A 17,622-nucleotide genomic window follows, 5' to 3' on the forward strand; every position below is an offset into this window, starting at 1 on the left:
ACAATGAAACCACTGGAAGCGGCTCCAGTTCTGATGGAGGAGGCTTTTTGGATAGCGGAAGATAAAGTGTTTATTGTGTTGTACCTTTTGACTATAGTTTTAAGATGTATTGTATAGTGACCAAGAATCCTCGGCTCTGTAAAGTTAATTCGGTTGAGCCTTATCAAATAAATTAATGAACAAAAAAAAAAAAAAGAAAAAATCATCGTAGGCGATTTGTCGATCGTAAATATCGCCTTCCATAGCGCCCACCTTTGCAAGCGAGTCCGCCTTCTCATTGCCCGCAATCGAGCAATGAGATGGGACCCATGCAAAGGTGATGACAAAAGATCTTAAAGATAAAGCACTTAGAAGCTCTCGTATTTTCATGAGAAAAAAAGAGGAGTGCTTTACCGGCCTCATGGAGCGAATAGTCTCGACAGAACTGAGACTATCCGTAAAAATAAAATAATGATGGCGATCGTTTCTAGCGTATAATGTATTGCCGCCAGTTCAGCAACATATACGGAACAAGGAGCATGAAGCATTCGAGAGGCGCTATGAAATTCGTTATAAATACCAAAACCTGCGGACGCCTCTATTAGTGATCCATCTGTGAAGAACGATCTTGCGGAATCAACTTGGCCAAACTTTGCAGCGAAAATTGACGGAGCAATCATGGAACGATGATGCTCTGGGATTCCGCGAATCGCTTGCGTCATGGATAAACAGAATTGTCGAAGTCGGAGAAGCAAACACGATAGGGATTATGCTGCGAAGGGCTGACATCCTGTGTTATGTACACGTAGTATAATGACATAAAACGAGTTTGAGGGTTTAGCTCAAGAAGCTTCTCAAAGTTTGCAATCACCAGTGGGTTCATAATTTCACAACGGGTGAGGAGCCTGATGAATAATTCCGAAAACCGATCAGAGAGTGGCAACATGCCCGCTAACACTTCGAGACTCATCGTATGAGTCGAGTGCATGCATCCTAACGCGATACGAAGACAGCGATACTGGATCCGTTCCAGTTTGATGATGTGCGTTTTAGCCGCCGACTGGAAGCAAAAACTACCGTATTCTAAAACCGATAAAATCGTTGTCCGGTACAATGTTAGAAGATCTTGCGGATGGGCTCCCCACCACGTTCCGGTAATTGTTCGGAGAAAATTGATCCTTTGTTGGCATTTTCATCTCAGATACTCAATGTGGGATCTCCAGGTGCACTTTGAATCGAACCAGACCCCAAGATATTTGAAGGACATAGAATGAGTGATCGGCTTACCCAAAAGTTGAAGCTTTGGTTGTGCTGGGCTATGCTTCTTAGAAAAAAAACGACCAACTCAGTTTTCTCCGTGGAGAATTCGATACCTAGCTGAATAGCCCAAGTAGACAAATTTTCTAAGGTATCCTGTAAGGGTCCTTGCAGGTCGGCCTCTCTGGGCCCTGTCATAGACACTACTCCGTCATCTGCAAGTTGTCTCAACGTGCAGTTGTCATTTAGACAATTGTCAATTTCTCTGACGTAGAAATTATACAAAAGGGGGCTTAAACATGAGCCTTGGGGGAGACCCATGTAGTTAAATCGTGAAACTGTAGAGTTTCCATGAGAAAATTGTACAAAAAGTTATTAATTAATGGAGAAAGGCCACAAGCGTGGAGTTTGTCTGAAAGGACTTCAACCGATACTGAATCAAAAGCCCCCTTAATATCCAAAAAGACAGAAGTCATTTGCTCCTTTTTAGCAAAAGTCAACTGAATTTCAGTGGAAAGCAACGCGAGACAGTTGTTCGTTCCCTTGCCCCTACGGAAACCAAATTGAGTGTCTGAGAGTAGGTGGTTCAATTCAACCCATTTGTCCAGGCGAAAAAGGATCATTTTCTCTAACAATTTTCGAATGCACGATAACATCGCAATGGGACGATACGAGTTGTGATCTGACGCGGGTTTTCCAGGCTTTTTAATGGCTATAACTCTCACCCGCCTCCAATCATCCAGAACAATATTAAGCTCCAAGAACTGACCAAACAAGTTCAACATGCGCCTCTTAGCGACGTCTGGGAGGTTCTTCAACAAGTTGAACTTGATTCTATCAGCCCCCGGAGCCGAATTGCCACACGAAAGGAGCGCGAGTGAGAGCACCAGCATTGAAAAAGGCTGGCTGATCTCGTCTACCGAATTCGTCGCTTCGTGAGGAATCATCTGTGCCGGCACAGAATCAGGACATATTTTTCGCGCGAACTTGAGAATCCAACTATCCGAGTACTCCTCGCTCTCGTTGTTTGAAGACCGGTTACGCATCCTTCGCGCCGCATTCCAAAGCGTATTCATCGACGTTTCGCGCGATAATCCGTCAACGAATTGCCGCCAGTATCCGCGTTTCTTGGCTTTGATGAGGCTCTTGAGTTCGCGTTCAAAAGCCGAGTACGCTTCGAAATGTACGGGTGTTGCACGTTTCGGGAAAATCTTAAACGCGTCGGACTTTTTACGATAAACCTCAGTGCATTACTGGTCCCACCAAGGGAAAGGAGGTTTCCTACGGAAAGACGTTCCTGGAACCGGCCGAGTTTGAGCTTGAAGCGCGCTGTCCAAGATCAGATTGGAGAGGAAGTTATATTCCTCCACCGGTGGAAGCCCTTCTACCGACGTTAGGGCATCTTCTATCACATTCTTGAACTTTGTCCAATCGATATTACGGGTAAGATCGTACGCGACGTTAACGGGTTCCGACGGATTGAACCCACTGGCAACTGAAACTTTGATCGGCAAGTGATCACTACCGTGGGGATCTTGGATCACATTCCACGTGCAATCCAACGATAATGAGTTAGAGCAAAGTGTGAGGTCTAATCTACTTCCATTCGAGGATGGGCCTGCCAAACGTGTTACTTCTCCATTGTTAAGAATTGTCATATTGAAGCTGTCGCAGAGGTCATATATCAAAGTAGAACGGTTGTCATCATACAGTTCCCCCAGTCTGTACCGTGGGAATTCAAATCTCCCATAATCAACCGTGGAGCAGGAAGTACCGAACAGATATCTGAAAGTTGTTTGTGATTAACAACGGCTCTAGGCGGAATATAAACAGAAGCAATACAAAGGCGCTTACCTTTAATAATAGCCTGACATGCGACAACTTCAATACCTGGAAATTGTGGAAGATTCACTCTATAGAAGGAATGGCACTTTTTGATCCCCAAAAGTACTCCTCCTCCACGCGAATCCTCACGATCCAGTCGAATAATGTTAAAATCATGAAAAGGAAGATCGATATCTGAAGAGAGCCAAGTTTCACATAGAGCAAATGCATCACAATCATTATTGTGAACTAAAAACTTAAAAGAATCTAATTTAGGAATGAGACTTCGACAATTCCACTGTAGAACAGTGATCAAATCCCCGACCTCGTTTGGAAAATTATCCATCGAAGGAAATGATTGCTGCAATGAGGGGCCACTTCAATGTCAATTGCTCCAAGAGGGTCTTCACAGAAGGAAGCATTGCCAGAACAATGCTTTTGAGAGGATCAGAAATATTGAGGTACTTGAGAATATCGTCCACAATTTTATCAAATGAGAACAACCCGGATGAAGAAGGGGCTTCTGTTTTTAAAAATGGGCCATCAGGGGTTTTTGATGTCCCCGGGAGAGATGGAAAATTCTGGTTATAGTCAGTTCTGCGGAAACCAGGAGGAGTTGAAACTTCCTTTTTTCCATCACTCCTTGATTTGGGCAAGCTGATTTGGGGTTCCTTATCTGCAACTTTCCACGAACGGATGCTTTTTCGTTTCCATGCAGAACCTTCCGGAAAACTGAAAGAAACTCCCTCCTCAGCCAAGTCAGAGTCAGACTCGTCATCAGACAAAACAGCAAAGGGATTTTTGTCGTTGGTTGATGGTGTGGCTGTTTTTAGCATTGCTGTAAAAGACTGCCTGGAACGCTCCTTAAGAGAGCGTTCTAGTTCCTCCCCGCGTTGTTTGTACGCCGGGCACGATGAGAGACCATGAGAAGTTCCCTTACAGTACACGCATTTTGGTGCAGTGACTGTGCAGGCGCCATCCTCGTGCTTCTCCCCGCATTTGGAACAGCATGCCTTGCTGCCACAGTGAGAGGCCGTATGTCCCAACTGTTTGCAGTTTTGGCAGTTCATGACCCGAGGAACAAACAAACGCACAGGTAGCCGAAGTTTTCCCAACTCGATGTAGTGAGGAAGGGCTGAACCAGAAAAGGTCACCCGAAACGAGTCTGTGGGGGTAAAGCTCTTTTTACCCTCGCTGAAAGATACTGAGTTCAGCTTCTGGACTTCCAGTATCTCAACCGTGGGAAGCAAGGGGTTCTTGAAACGGCCAACCGCTTGCTTCGCCAAGATCTCGGGGGTCAGACTCGCTTCGGTGACCACACCTTCGATCTCCACATTACGAGCTGGGATGTACACTCTATACTCGAGTGTAAAGAGCTGGGAGGCAGCAATCTCGTTATAATGAGAGAGAGAAGGATTAGTATTTTCCATTTAATTCCACTACTTTATTTGCTTATCCTTGACAGATACGCGTATTTCGTCTACAATGTGCAGACTTCTTCAGTGTCTTGTACTAATACCAGTCGAGTATTAGTACAAGACACTGAAGAAGTCTGCACATTGTAGACGAAATACGCGTATCTGTCAAGGATAAGCAAATAAAGTAGTGGAATTAAATGGAAAATACTAATCCTTCTCTCTCTCATTATACAGGTATTCCACTAAGACGCCCACATTCATCAGGAATCTCGTTAGCTTGTTTCAGGTTAGAGACAACAGCGCGAAGTTTATTGTACCTCACCTTCGAGATTTCGGTCACGGCCGAGAACCGCTTCGTCAGATCATTAGTAATTTGCATTACATTCAAAGGTTTCTTTTTGGGCTGAAAGTAAACAACCCATGGGCCAGTCGAGTATTCTGGGTAGGCTCGCGATCGGGGGTTTTTCTGAGCCTGACCTTTGCCAGACTGAGACGACGAACCAGGGAAGGCATCATCTGTCTTCTGAGAAGACGTACGTTTACGAGCCTTCTTGCCATCGCGTGGCAAAGAAGTGTCATCTTCCGACAAAACGTCCATTTCGTCTTGCGACAAAATGTCCATTTTGCCGTACTAGTGGGAGCGAAAAACGCTCTACCACTGAAACGATAATCACTCGGACTTGGATGATCTTCGATCTGCGTGTGCGGGCGGTCTTCGTTGGTGTGTGCTTGTATGAAGCTCGGCACTCAGCTGAACACACGACGATGGATGAGCGGTTTAAATGTGGAGGCAGATGCTGACACTCGATGACGATGATCCGTGTGCAGGTATGCGTTACCACGCACCGATGGTGCGCAAAATGGTTGGTGAATTGGCAATCGCAAAAACAATTTTCCTTCCGATGAGGCCGAAAACACACTTTCTTCTCAGAAAAAAACTCACTTTTTGATAAATTTATCGGGAACTATGCCAGGAATCACTAAGCGAGAAAAAACTGATTATTTACGTCAGATAATAGCGAGAAAACTTCCAAATTAACGGAGCGCGAAACAAGTCGACCGTACTTCTTGCTAGGACGCAGTGAGATGAACTCTGTTACATATATCTATATCATTGTTAGAAATATAATCTAAAAGGTACTCACCCGAGATGGGAAATGACAGGTGGGCAGGAACTCACGGTCTCCCAGTGTTTGTGAGTTCTTTGCCGTTAATGTTCACGAAAAGTTCACTATATTGCCATACAGAAATTCAAAACAAAAATTTTTATCTGAGGATTTGGGCAGTTTTTGACTTGTTTCATACGACCGGAAGGTGTATGCTGGTCACAAATGCCGTGCCAAACTGATTCCCTACGCAATTAATCAATCTTTGATGTGAATTTCGCTAATAAACACGAGGAGCATTTCTTATAGCAAAACTTGCCATAACAAAATAGGCGGTTCATTTTAGTAAACAAACTAACACTTCTTCCGACTGTGTCACCTCTCTTACTCGCCTAGGACTGTACCTGGGACTTTACGGATAGTGTCTGAAAAGTGTCAGTTGGAATTGTGGTTCACTTGCAGTCGTTACTATCTGGTTAAAAATGGCGTGTTCGATTGGATTGTACTTAAAAAGGAAATGTACTATCACAAAACAGCATTGGTCCTCCCGTCAGTTCTCATCTCGGGAATGGAATCTTTTCAAACTTCGATCCGGTGTTCTCAGTTTGAAAACTGTGTGTGAAAGCCACGTGAATCAGTTCGGATAAAATCCAAGTCTTGTCAGTTTTGCCCAAATCCGGGACTGTGCGCAAAATTCAGAGTAAGCTTTATTAATTTAGAACAGAGTTTAGAATTAATTGATTGCATTTGGTGATCTACAGGCGAGTTCGAGTGTTCCGAAAGATTAGTTTGAAATATGAAGAAGTGCGTTGAACAGAAAGGTGTTCTAAAGAAGGAATTCAAGAGTGTTCGAGATGGAAACTCTCGTGTTCTGAAGCAAAAGCGGTTGGTGCTGGCAAATCTCAGGGAAACTTTCTCTTTCTTTAAAGAGAAGTTTCCCAAAATCGACATTGGGTTTTCAAAATTTGCTGAGCTACGGCCACCTGAGTGTGTGCTGGCTGGAGCTGCAGGAACACACACAGTTTGCGTATGCGTGGTTCACGAAAATTTTAAACTCAAATTTTTGAGTGCTAAGTTCAACGAAATTCAAGGGCAAGTAGAAGGTACGAAAGCATTCTCTTCGTACAGAGACGTACTGAAGCAGAACCTCTGTGATCCACCATCGGAGCCATGCTTTTTGAATAAGTGGGCCAATAAACAGTTTGTGGCGATTTGGATTCGATTAGAAAAACGATTTGGTCATATTTGGACGATAACTCTATCGAGGAAATAACATGCAAGCAATGGACTCAGCAAGATTGGTGCAGTTTGGAAACGAAAGTCAGTGATGCAGAAGCTTTCATTGATACATTTCTTGAAGCTATCCCAGAGGTCCGAAAACACGATTATATTGCAGCAAAACAGGCAGACTTTTGTAAAAATACTCGGGACAATCTACAGGAAGGAGAAGTTCTTGTTGTTGCGGATTTTTCCAAATATTATTCGTTTGTGTTCCAAGACAGCGCGCTATGGGCAAAAATGGGTCCAAAATTACCCAAAATTCAATATCTCAACAGCCCGCTGAATTCCGGCCATGAAAAACAACTTTTCCGAAGGAAAATTATCCGGGAAATCGATTGCACGTGGTCCCATAGACCGGAGAGCCTTGTAGGTATGTGTTTTGGACCATTTTACCCCATTTTCCCCTACTTTTTGGAGGAAATGTTTTTCCCCAGCTGTATTTTTCATAAAACATAAGCACTTTATGCATGGTTTTAGAATACTATGTCTTTAAACAACAGTTCATGAGATATTAGGGGAATACAGGGTACACTTTATATGGGAGAAATGGGGTAAAAGGGAACCCTCGCTAAATTTATTTTAATTCATAAAAATGTTGAACGATGCAATTGTTTGAATGACCCCAAAGGTTGCCTGCAATAATAAGATTTTTTTCCGAAATTTTAAGGTTAATTGGGGTTAAATAAGTTAAATAAAAATTTACTGCTATCTGTTTTAAAAGAGTTTCCACTTTTTTTGTCTGTATACAGCAAAACGATATAGTGGTTCTCAGAATTGTGTTTAAATTGGTAGTTTTGTTCCTTATCGCAATATATTAGACCCGTATTTTTTATTTTGTCATTAGGGTGACTATTTATATATATGGGCGGTAAAAAAAAATTTTTTCCGGTTTTTTTCAAAAACATATAACTTTTGAACTGTTTGGCCGATGACGGAACTCAATATACCAAATAAAAGTTAGTTAAAAGTATTTTTCAGAAAAAAAATATTATGATATTAAAAAAAATGGATTTTGTATTAAAAAACATTGATTGTATTTATTTTTAACGGTTTCCATGGTTTGTAGATAGAGAGAACATTATGATTTTATATTGTCGGGGACCGTCCCGACCGATTGATGGTGACTTCTACTTGCCCTTGAACTTTCCTTTCCAGTCCGTATCCTTCCTTGCTCCAACCAAATCCCGAGCCAAATCCTTCGTCATCCGTTGGCCAAACCCTTTTTCTCGCATGCAGAACACAACACGTCTTATCCACAAAATACCGTTTATTACAAGAACACTACATTGATTTTATTAACAACAACACTACATTTATTCTTACTAAAACTAAACATAAATTTCGTACGGGGTTTGTCCCCGGTCGACTACTCGTGACGATGTACTTTTTAGACTAATTTTAATTTCCTAATGTTTACATTTCTATTACCTATTCCTACTCCCACACTGTACGACGACAATCCCTCTCCCACTCCATGCAACTCGTAGGTAATAGTGAGTTACCGCGGCGAACCGGTTCACTACCACTAGCCACTAACACTCAATCGATTGGTAGCACCTTCGAGTACCTAAAACCCAGCAGGTGCGTTTTCGGCTGGCTGCATCCTTTATTATTTATGTTACTCGCAAACATATATATTGTTCCATAAAAATTTAGACCTTTTAGCTTAACATATAAAAAAATCATGTTTTTCAAAAATGTGTTTTTTTTTTTTTCGTTTTTGAGTTATATTTTTTTGAAGTCATCATGTTTTGGGTTTTGAAATTTGATTCAAGTCTCTATGAATGTTATGGTAGACTAGGATCAGAAATTGTATGGATAATTTGACCATGTTACAGTCGCTATAAATCAATGGCGACGCATAATAGTCTAGTCGCATAGAAGTATTGAGCGAAAACCCAAAACTTGATAACTTCAAAAAAATATAACTCAAAAACGAAAAAAGCACAATGCTGATTTTTTATATGTTGTGTAGAAAGGTCTTAATTTTTAAGGAAAAATATAAAATCATAATGTCCCCTCTATCTACAAACCATGGAAACCATTAAAAATAAATACAATAAATGTTTTTTAATACAAAATCCATTTTTTTTAATATCATAATTTTTTTTTTCTGAAAAATACTTTTTACTAACTTTTATTTGGTATATTGAGTTCCGTTATCGGCCAAACAGTTCAAAAGTTATATGTTTTTGAAAAAAACCGGAAAAAAAATTTTTTTACCGCCCATATATATAAATAGTCACCCTAATGACAAAATAAAAAATACGGGTCTAATATATTGCGATAAGGAACAAAACTACCAATTTAAACACAATTCTGAGAACCACTATATCGTTTTGCTGTATACAGACAAAAAAAGTGGAAACTCTTTTAAAACAGATAGCAGTAAATTTTTATTTAACTTATTTAACCCCAGTTAACCTTAAAATTTCGGAAAAAATCTTATTATTGCAGGCAACCTTTGGGGTCATTCAAACAATCGCATCGTTCAACATTTTTATGAATTAAAATAAATTTAGCGAGGGTTCACTTTTACCCCATTTCTCCCCTATAAAGTGTACCCTGTATTCCCCTAATATCTCATGAACTGTTGTTTAAAGACATAGTATTCTAAAACCATGCATAACGTGCTTATGTTTTATGAAAAATAGAGCTGGGGAAAAACATTTCCTCCAAAAAGTAGGGGAAAATGGGGTAAAATGGTTAAAAACACATACCTACAAGGCTCTCCGGTCTATGGGACCACGTGTAATCGATTACCCGAATGATTTTCTTTGGGAAAAGTTGTTTTTCATGGCCGGAATTCAGCAGGCTGTTGAGATATTGAATTTTGGGTAAATTTGGACCCATTTTTGCCCATAGTGCAGCGTACAAGGGGTTCACTATAATAACCTGCAAGCCACCGTCCATCCATTCACCGCCTATTTCTTAGAGCAAGAAAAGGGTTGTTCCATTAAACTGTATCATTATCTCCGACGTTCTTGAGCATTCCACAGCTATCTTCCACAGTTTCCAGAGGCAGTTTATGGCATTCCTGAAATCTCGGCTCTCACATTTGACTAAAATTATATACTTTTCTGATGGTGCTGGTTCGCAATATAAAAACCGATTCAACGCCATCAACTTGCTCTACCATCGAGAATACTTCGGAGTTCCGGCTGAGTGGCATTACTTTGCCACGGCACACGGCACAGGCCCTAGTGACGGTTTAGGAGGTACCTTGAAAAGATTGGCAACGAGAGCCAGTCTACAGGGTCCCAAGCAACACAATTTGTCATAAATGGGTTTACATAACTTATTTATGACAATATCAGCGGTAAAAATTTACGTCTAAATAGTCACTTATATACAACTTATTTATACCGAAAAAAGCGCAAGAGGTGGGATCTATATATAACATATGCTTGACTTGCGCAACTTATTTATGACTATAACGCAACCTACTGTATTGGACATGTTGTAAATTAATTTCATCCTTCCTACGAATTTGTTTATTATCAATTTACACAACTTATTCTTCTGAGGAATTTTATCATGCGAATAAAGTACCTAAACTGAGATTCCGTACTGCAAACATTTATGCGGTTGCTAATTTATGGTAGATCTATACATTCTACTTCTAAAAAACTCATTGGCTCTTAGAAAAAGCTTAATATAAAATTAAATTGAATTGCATAAAAAATCCTGGATAAAATTCATTAACCTTGCAAAAAACAAAAACAAATATAATATCAACTTTCTTTTTTAATTATCTTACTTTTCTCTTTTACAAAACGTACATGTGATGGTAAAAGCACAAATTAAATGTTTTTTTCATTCTAAACATTGCTTCATTGGTCCGCCATATTGTAGTGCAGTTTGTAGAATGCATTGAGAAATTTCATAATTGTTATCAAAACATGTTTATTACACGAAAAACAAGAACATTACTTGTATCGTATATTGAAGTTATAATTAGGTATGGCTAGTCTCAATTGCCTATTTATAACACTTTTATAACTGATTGTTTTTGATGAAAACTTGCTAGCCTTATATACAACATGTCATTTTTGGAAACACGAGTACAACTGAATAAGTTATAACTCAGATGTATTCATGTTTCTAATAATGACATATGAAAACATGTTGTACATAAGGCTAGCCATAAATGTGTTGTAAACTGGTAATTGAGACATGCAATATCGAAATACAACTTCAAGATAACAAGTGCTGGTCAGAAAGGTTGAATACTTCACAAGCAACAATACAACGCGTCTAAAACAGGATGTTTTAAAAGCAATTTATATATAACTTATTTACAACTGGATTTTTTTTTTATTTTTCATGCAAGATGTTGCAAGTGTTACTTGGGGTACAACGATACATACGCCAAAAGAGTTATACGAATGGGCACTGTCAAATTGCAATTTGAATGTACAATTTGTGACATCGGAGCAATGCAATACGAATAAGCAGGATTTAGAAGCCCGATTCACTCTTAACCCATTCCTGGAATTCGTGGAATGCATTGTGCCACCCCTAGCGGCGAAGATACTGTTCTTATGAAAACGATTTCTTGGTCAGAAATAGGTTCATGTTTCAAAGTAATCTCAAAAAAGCGTTCAAATTCACTACCCAAATCTAAGGCAAAACGGAAGAAGTAATTACTCATGCTATAGATGATATTTGTTCAATAAATCATAGCAATAACTATGATAGAAACACGGCTGCTTTAATTTAGAATCAAATTAGTTTTTGAATATTTCAAAAGGTTATTTAAAATATCAGAAACACAAATAAAGAAACACAAAACGAATGGATCTGCCTAAAATACCATGTAATACGAAATACATTTCCGAACGCAAAAAAATAAAGTGTTGGAAATAAGAAAAATTATCAATCTAAATTTAAGTTTGCAACGCTGGCAACACTATCGAAACAAATCTGGTTTAATATTATCTGAGCATTTGATTGTATAAAATGAAAGAAGGATTAGATCCTCATCTAACTTACCGGTTTCATCGTTTCTATCAACTTTTAGGATTGTCCAACGTTTCATATTGAAGGGTTGTACAGTAATGGAACTTTTTAAAAACATTAAATCTTTAAAAATCCGTATCTCCCAAACGAAAAAAGTCGTTTTTGGTGGTTAGGTAATTCTTTTGTAAAAATGTCTGCCAAAAATTCTGGTGCTATCAAAATAAGAAAAAAAAAGTGAGGGCATTTTGAGATATTTGCATTTTAAGTTTTAAATTGCAAAAATCGACAAGTTGACAACACTGCATAAAAATTCTGAGTACGCCATTTGATTGTACATTAAAAATCCATTAAAATGAGTGCCCAATCTTGTCTGTAGCATAATTTGGTTCAGAGATATGTTCAAAAGAAAAATGGTGTTTCTTGAAGATCGGAAAAAGTGGGGGCAGTCTCCAGAACCGGGGTTGAGTCGATGGGTACCAAACGTTGGATTTTTGATTGTTGGCCTAAAATAAGTCGTTCCACCAAGTTTGGTTCAAATCGGAGAGGGTCGATGCAATTCTTCAGTTTTTGGCGGTCACTTGAGATGGAATGACCCATATGCTATGCTATGCTATGGTATGAGAATGTTGAAGCTATTTTCATTTATTAGTCATCACCCGTTAGTTGATAATGTTGCCCTCAACGAAATCTCACATTCTCAAAAACATTGGATTCATCAAAGGGTGCAGGACCAGATGGATTGCCACCAGTATTCTTGAAATCAGTATCGTAGGAGGTAGCAAAGCCATTGTTTTGGTTTTTCAATTCTTCTATCCAATCCTGTATTCTTACGTCAATTTGGAAGGAATTGTTTTTGATTTCAATTTTTAAAAGTGAAAAAATAATTACCGTGGAGTTGCTAAATTGTCCTGCATTCCTAAATTATTTGAATCTATAATAAGTTTTGTTAAAGGACGTTCAACGACTACTAATCTGTTGAATTGTGTAACATTGAAGCACTTTATACTGAATTCAGTAACCAATCCGCATCGTGCTCTCTTGCCGTGGTTTTTGCTGAAGGAAGTGTTACTACTACCTAAAGCTACAACAAACTTAAACAGCACTTTTTAGTGCTCAATACACTTGTAAATTTTCTTCTTTTTTTGACTCTTATTCCTCTTCGATCCTTGTTTGGACCCTACCCGAGTTAATCCTTCATGGATATCGATTTGGAAAATTCCTTCTCGATCCTTCAGATTCTTATAGTAATCTGCTTGGAAGTCGATTTGGATAAAAAATTTACTGCCGCCATGGCGCCTAAGCGCAAATAAAAGGGCAATCTCTTCTTATAAACAGGAAATCCAAACTTTGCCTGATGAAAAAACTTCTAATATTTAGACAAGTTTTTAGGCCGACCATGCTTTACGCTGTGCCAATATGGTCTAGTTGTTGCACTACCGAAAAAAAAGCACTTCAAAGTTCTGAAGATGATTTTGAAGTTGCCTCCCTGGTACAGCACTACTGAGGTACATAGAATTTTGAATGTTGAGACTTTAGAACAAATGTCCAACAAAATAATTACTAATTTCAGGCAAAAATCGTTGCAATCCTCAATTGCAACGATTAATTCCCTTTATACTTAGATAAGATTTAGTTTTAGTTTTTAGTTTTAAGATTTCAATTGTTATACTGACATGCAGGTTTGAAAAAACCTGTTTAAAATACTGAATTGCCAAGGCAGAAACAATGTAAAAACACTTAGATATATATCATAACAATTAAGGCTGGTAAGTTACTGTAGTAACTGGAGCACCTAGGCTAGGTTAAAATGAAATATAATTTATTTTGAATTTAGAACAAATAAAGTGTTCAAAAAAGGGCAACCTCTTGATCGCTCTTCTGATGAAATTAATTCGAGCAATCAATTTGATTTGCCCACAGGTGATGAGAATGATCCATCATCCAGGAAAAATTCTAGTAAACTTTTCTGGTTTAATGCCAAGAAGGAAAAGATTCCCCCAATTGTGATAACCACTTCCGATTTCCATGCTCTTCGCACGGAACTTTTGAACTTCGTGAAATTTAAGTTTTCACTGCAAATTGGCCGTCGGGGTGAATGCCTACCCACGGAAGAGCAGCTTGGTGCAGCTACTCTTGAAGATGGCTGGAGGGACATCCTTTCCGCCATAGGTAGTACTGCAGCAACGGCACTAGGTACTGCGATCCCGGACCGAAAAAAATGACTGGTTTGACGGCGAATGCAAACTGTTAGTAGAGGAGAAGAATGCAGCACGGGCGAGAATGCTGCAACACCGCACGAGATTGAATGTGGAGCGATACAGACAAGCGCGGAACAGACACAATTCGGTTTTCCGAAGGGAGAAGCGTCAGCAGAAAGACCGCGATCGCGAGGCGGTGGAAAATCTGTACCGCGTAAACGACACACGGAAGTTCTACGAGAAGCTAAATAGTTGCGCAAAGGCTACGTGCCGCAAGCCGATATGTGCAAGGGCTTGGACGGTAATCTTCTCACGAACGAGTGTGAGGTGATTAAGAAGGGAGACGCAGTAATATGACGAGCACCTCAACGGTGATGCAGCAGAAAACGAAGGTGGCACGGCAACAGACCTTGGAGCACGCGTAGAAGACGACAGGCTAGCGGACCCTGATCTTCAAGAAGTTGAGAAAATAGATTCCCTGTTGTAAAAATTCTCGCGTTTCTATACGTTCGTCCGGCTAATCAGGCGCTGGTTCGCGTTTGGCAGAAGATTGGTTCATAAAAGTCCCCCTATTGTCTCCTCTTCCTTTTAGGTTCAAACCATTCGAAAACATCTCATCAGGAGGCAGCTCAATGAAATGTTATCGAAATGTCAGAGAACTTCTATAACATCTGCTGGGCCGTCACCTACACAAAGCACTTCCTCCGATCGCTGCTTCAAGATTTTCAGAGGCCGTGTCTTTAGTTCACGGCCAATCATACCAACTCAGCGACTGAGATTAATTGACTCAGAGAATTTTCTTTCCTTACGAAATTGACTCAGATTTGGAAAAAAAAAACTGCAGTTATTCATAGCTTGTGAGTAACTGCATTTTTTTTTCCAAATCTGAGTAAATTTCGTAAGGAAAGAAAATTCTCTTAGACAATTAATCTCAGGTCAGTTTGAGGAAGTTCTCAATGTGAGATGCACGATCGGTGTTCTCCAGTCGGTGGTCATTCCGTCTCTATTTCAGGATTTGAGACATTTGGGTCTCTAGAAGTCGGTTCCGAATGTTCAGTGTTCCAAGACCCCCGAGAAAATGAACTGGAAATTGATGACGTTTTCTATCCAAAGATTTAGCGCCTTCGTGTGAAGCCCGCTGTAAAAAGGCATTTGAACCAGAAAATTCATCGGACTTTGTCCCTGTGAAAGTACCGTGCGGGACCGAAATCCGTACACCTAAGCACGAGAGAATCATTAACGGTCAATACTAAATAATGCTATCACATTATGCTCTGTATCACATCTTTTTCCTTTACATTTATCTTTATTTTTCCAATATTTGCAAACACCAGGTCTTAAAATTACCTGCAATTATTAGAAAAAAGGATTTAAATTGCACATATCTTGAATCAAAATCCGTACAGCGTTTTACGATTGCTTCAAAATCCGTACAGTTTTGAATCGAAATCCGTACACTGTGTTGAGGATGAATCAAAATCCGTACAGTCATGAATCAAAATCCGTACATGAATGTAAATCGATCCAACTCAATGAAAAAAAAACGTGTTGCTATCTTGAATAAAGTATTTTTTTTGTAGTTGCTTGGCTAAGAGTCCAAAACAGCTATATTCGTTTAAATACACTAGTTTACAGCATATTTGAACTTTGTACGCTGATGGTCATTTCCCATGTAAAATCGTGCGCTGAATCTAAAAATATAGTCAAAAAAAATCTCGGTAGGATAGTTTTGGAGATATAGGGGTAAGAGAGGCATAGTGAACAGGTGGGGCATAGTGAGCATCACGCGTGCTCCAGCTTGGACTTCCGGCCGTTCAGAACAAATTTGTTGGCTGTAGGATCAATATCTTAAGGATATTGATCCTACTACCAGTTGATTTGTTTCATGCAGTTGGAGATCCAGAGCCAAAGTACGGGATGCTCACTATGCCCCGCCTGTTCACTATGCCCCTCCTTCCCCTGGCTAAAAAATGAAATCTCACGTTAAAAAAACTAAAACACAAATATCTCTGGCTGCAATGAAGTAATATTAATTATTTTAACGCCAAATTAAACGTGATAAAATTTTATTTCGATCGTTATAACACTATTTTTCCGTGAGAGTAATGGTAGAACCACCATAAACATTTTAATTAACATTGCTTAAAAACTCAAATTCAATTTTTCTTAGGAAAACTTAAAAAACAAACTATTAACTAACAACAATACCATCAATCTCACTGACAATTGATGTTCAATTTATCGAACGAAAAAATTTCTTACCTCTAATTTAGCGTTAAAATAATTGATATAATCTCATTACAACCGGAGATATTTGTATTATAGTAATCAAACTTGTTTAAAGTGAATTTTCATTTTTAGCTGTATCTCAAAAACTATCCTACTGACATTTTTTCGACTACATTGTTGAATTCAGTGCACGATTTTACATAAGAATCATTCTTCAAAGGTTCAAGTTCATTTTTTTTACTTTTACTTTTTTTACTAATGATATCAGCGTTAGATTAATTGATGCTCCAATCGATTCAAAGGAGAGGTAACTGAATTCTTTGTATTTAAGAAGGTAACTGTTCTGGATTTTTATGCTAACTAATATCATGTTTAAGGATTAATTTCTTCCAAATTTTATTCTATACCAGTGCTTTGGGTTAAATATTCTTACTGGAGTTTTCCTCCGATCAAAACTTCGAGGTTTTTGAAATTTGACATGTGATAACGTGCAAGATGCGCCATACTTTGGAACTCCACCAACCCACTGGTATCAAGCGATAAATTAACCGGTTCCTAAGATGGTAGCCCTATAATGGCGGATAAGTAAAAGAAAAATACAACCATCTTAGAAACCAACAAAAAAAGACAATGAACTGACATCAAGGATTAGTTTTTCGTTTTGTGCATGAAAATTAAAAATGGTAAAATAACGACTATAACTTAATTTAATTTAATACGTCAAGAGAGTAATAATCATAAAAATACAGATCTTTCATTGCTTCTTTTCCACAGCTTTCTTCTGCTTCTTCTCCATTGTTACCATTGCCTTTTCAAGTTATAATGCTTTCTTGCTTCCAACCCTAATAAAAATAACCATAATAGAGAGCTTAACGACGTGTTCGGGGTATCATCCAAACCATTTGTGGGAAAGTTTACCCATCCGGGATAAAGTTCGTTCATGGTATCGTTTATTAGGGAACTTTCTTTGCTCTTCTTCCTTTTCTTCCTCCTCTTCCTCTCTCGCTCAACCTTTTTCTTTTGTCGTTCCTCAATCCTTTGTTTCTTTGCGTTCTCTTTATCAATTTTCGCCCGCACTACTTTCATGTGTATTTCCGGTCATTCCTCGCTGGTAGCTGGGAATGCTCTCTGGCCCATTTCTGTCTGCTCTCTGTAAGGGAGCATCCAAAAATGACGTAGCATATTTTTGATCAATTGTATACTCCTCCCCCCCCCCCTCGTAGCGTATTTGGCTATATCCAATACATGGCCGGTCACAAATTCTGAAACCCTCACCTCCCCCCTCAAATGCTACGTCATTTATGCATGGTCCCTAATTTGTATATGCGTGTTGGTGATATCCTGTAGGGGAGCTGCGTTGTTTTACTT

Source organism: Ochlerotatus camptorhynchus, unplaced genomic scaffold (assembly GCF_037179485.1).
Source record: "Ochlerotatus camptorhynchus isolate MF236.1 unplaced genomic scaffold, CSIRO-AGI_Acam_v1.1 ptg000057l, whole genome shotgun sequence".
Lineage (NCBI taxonomy): Eukaryota > Metazoa > Arthropoda > Insecta > Diptera > Culicidae > Ochlerotatus > Ochlerotatus camptorhynchus.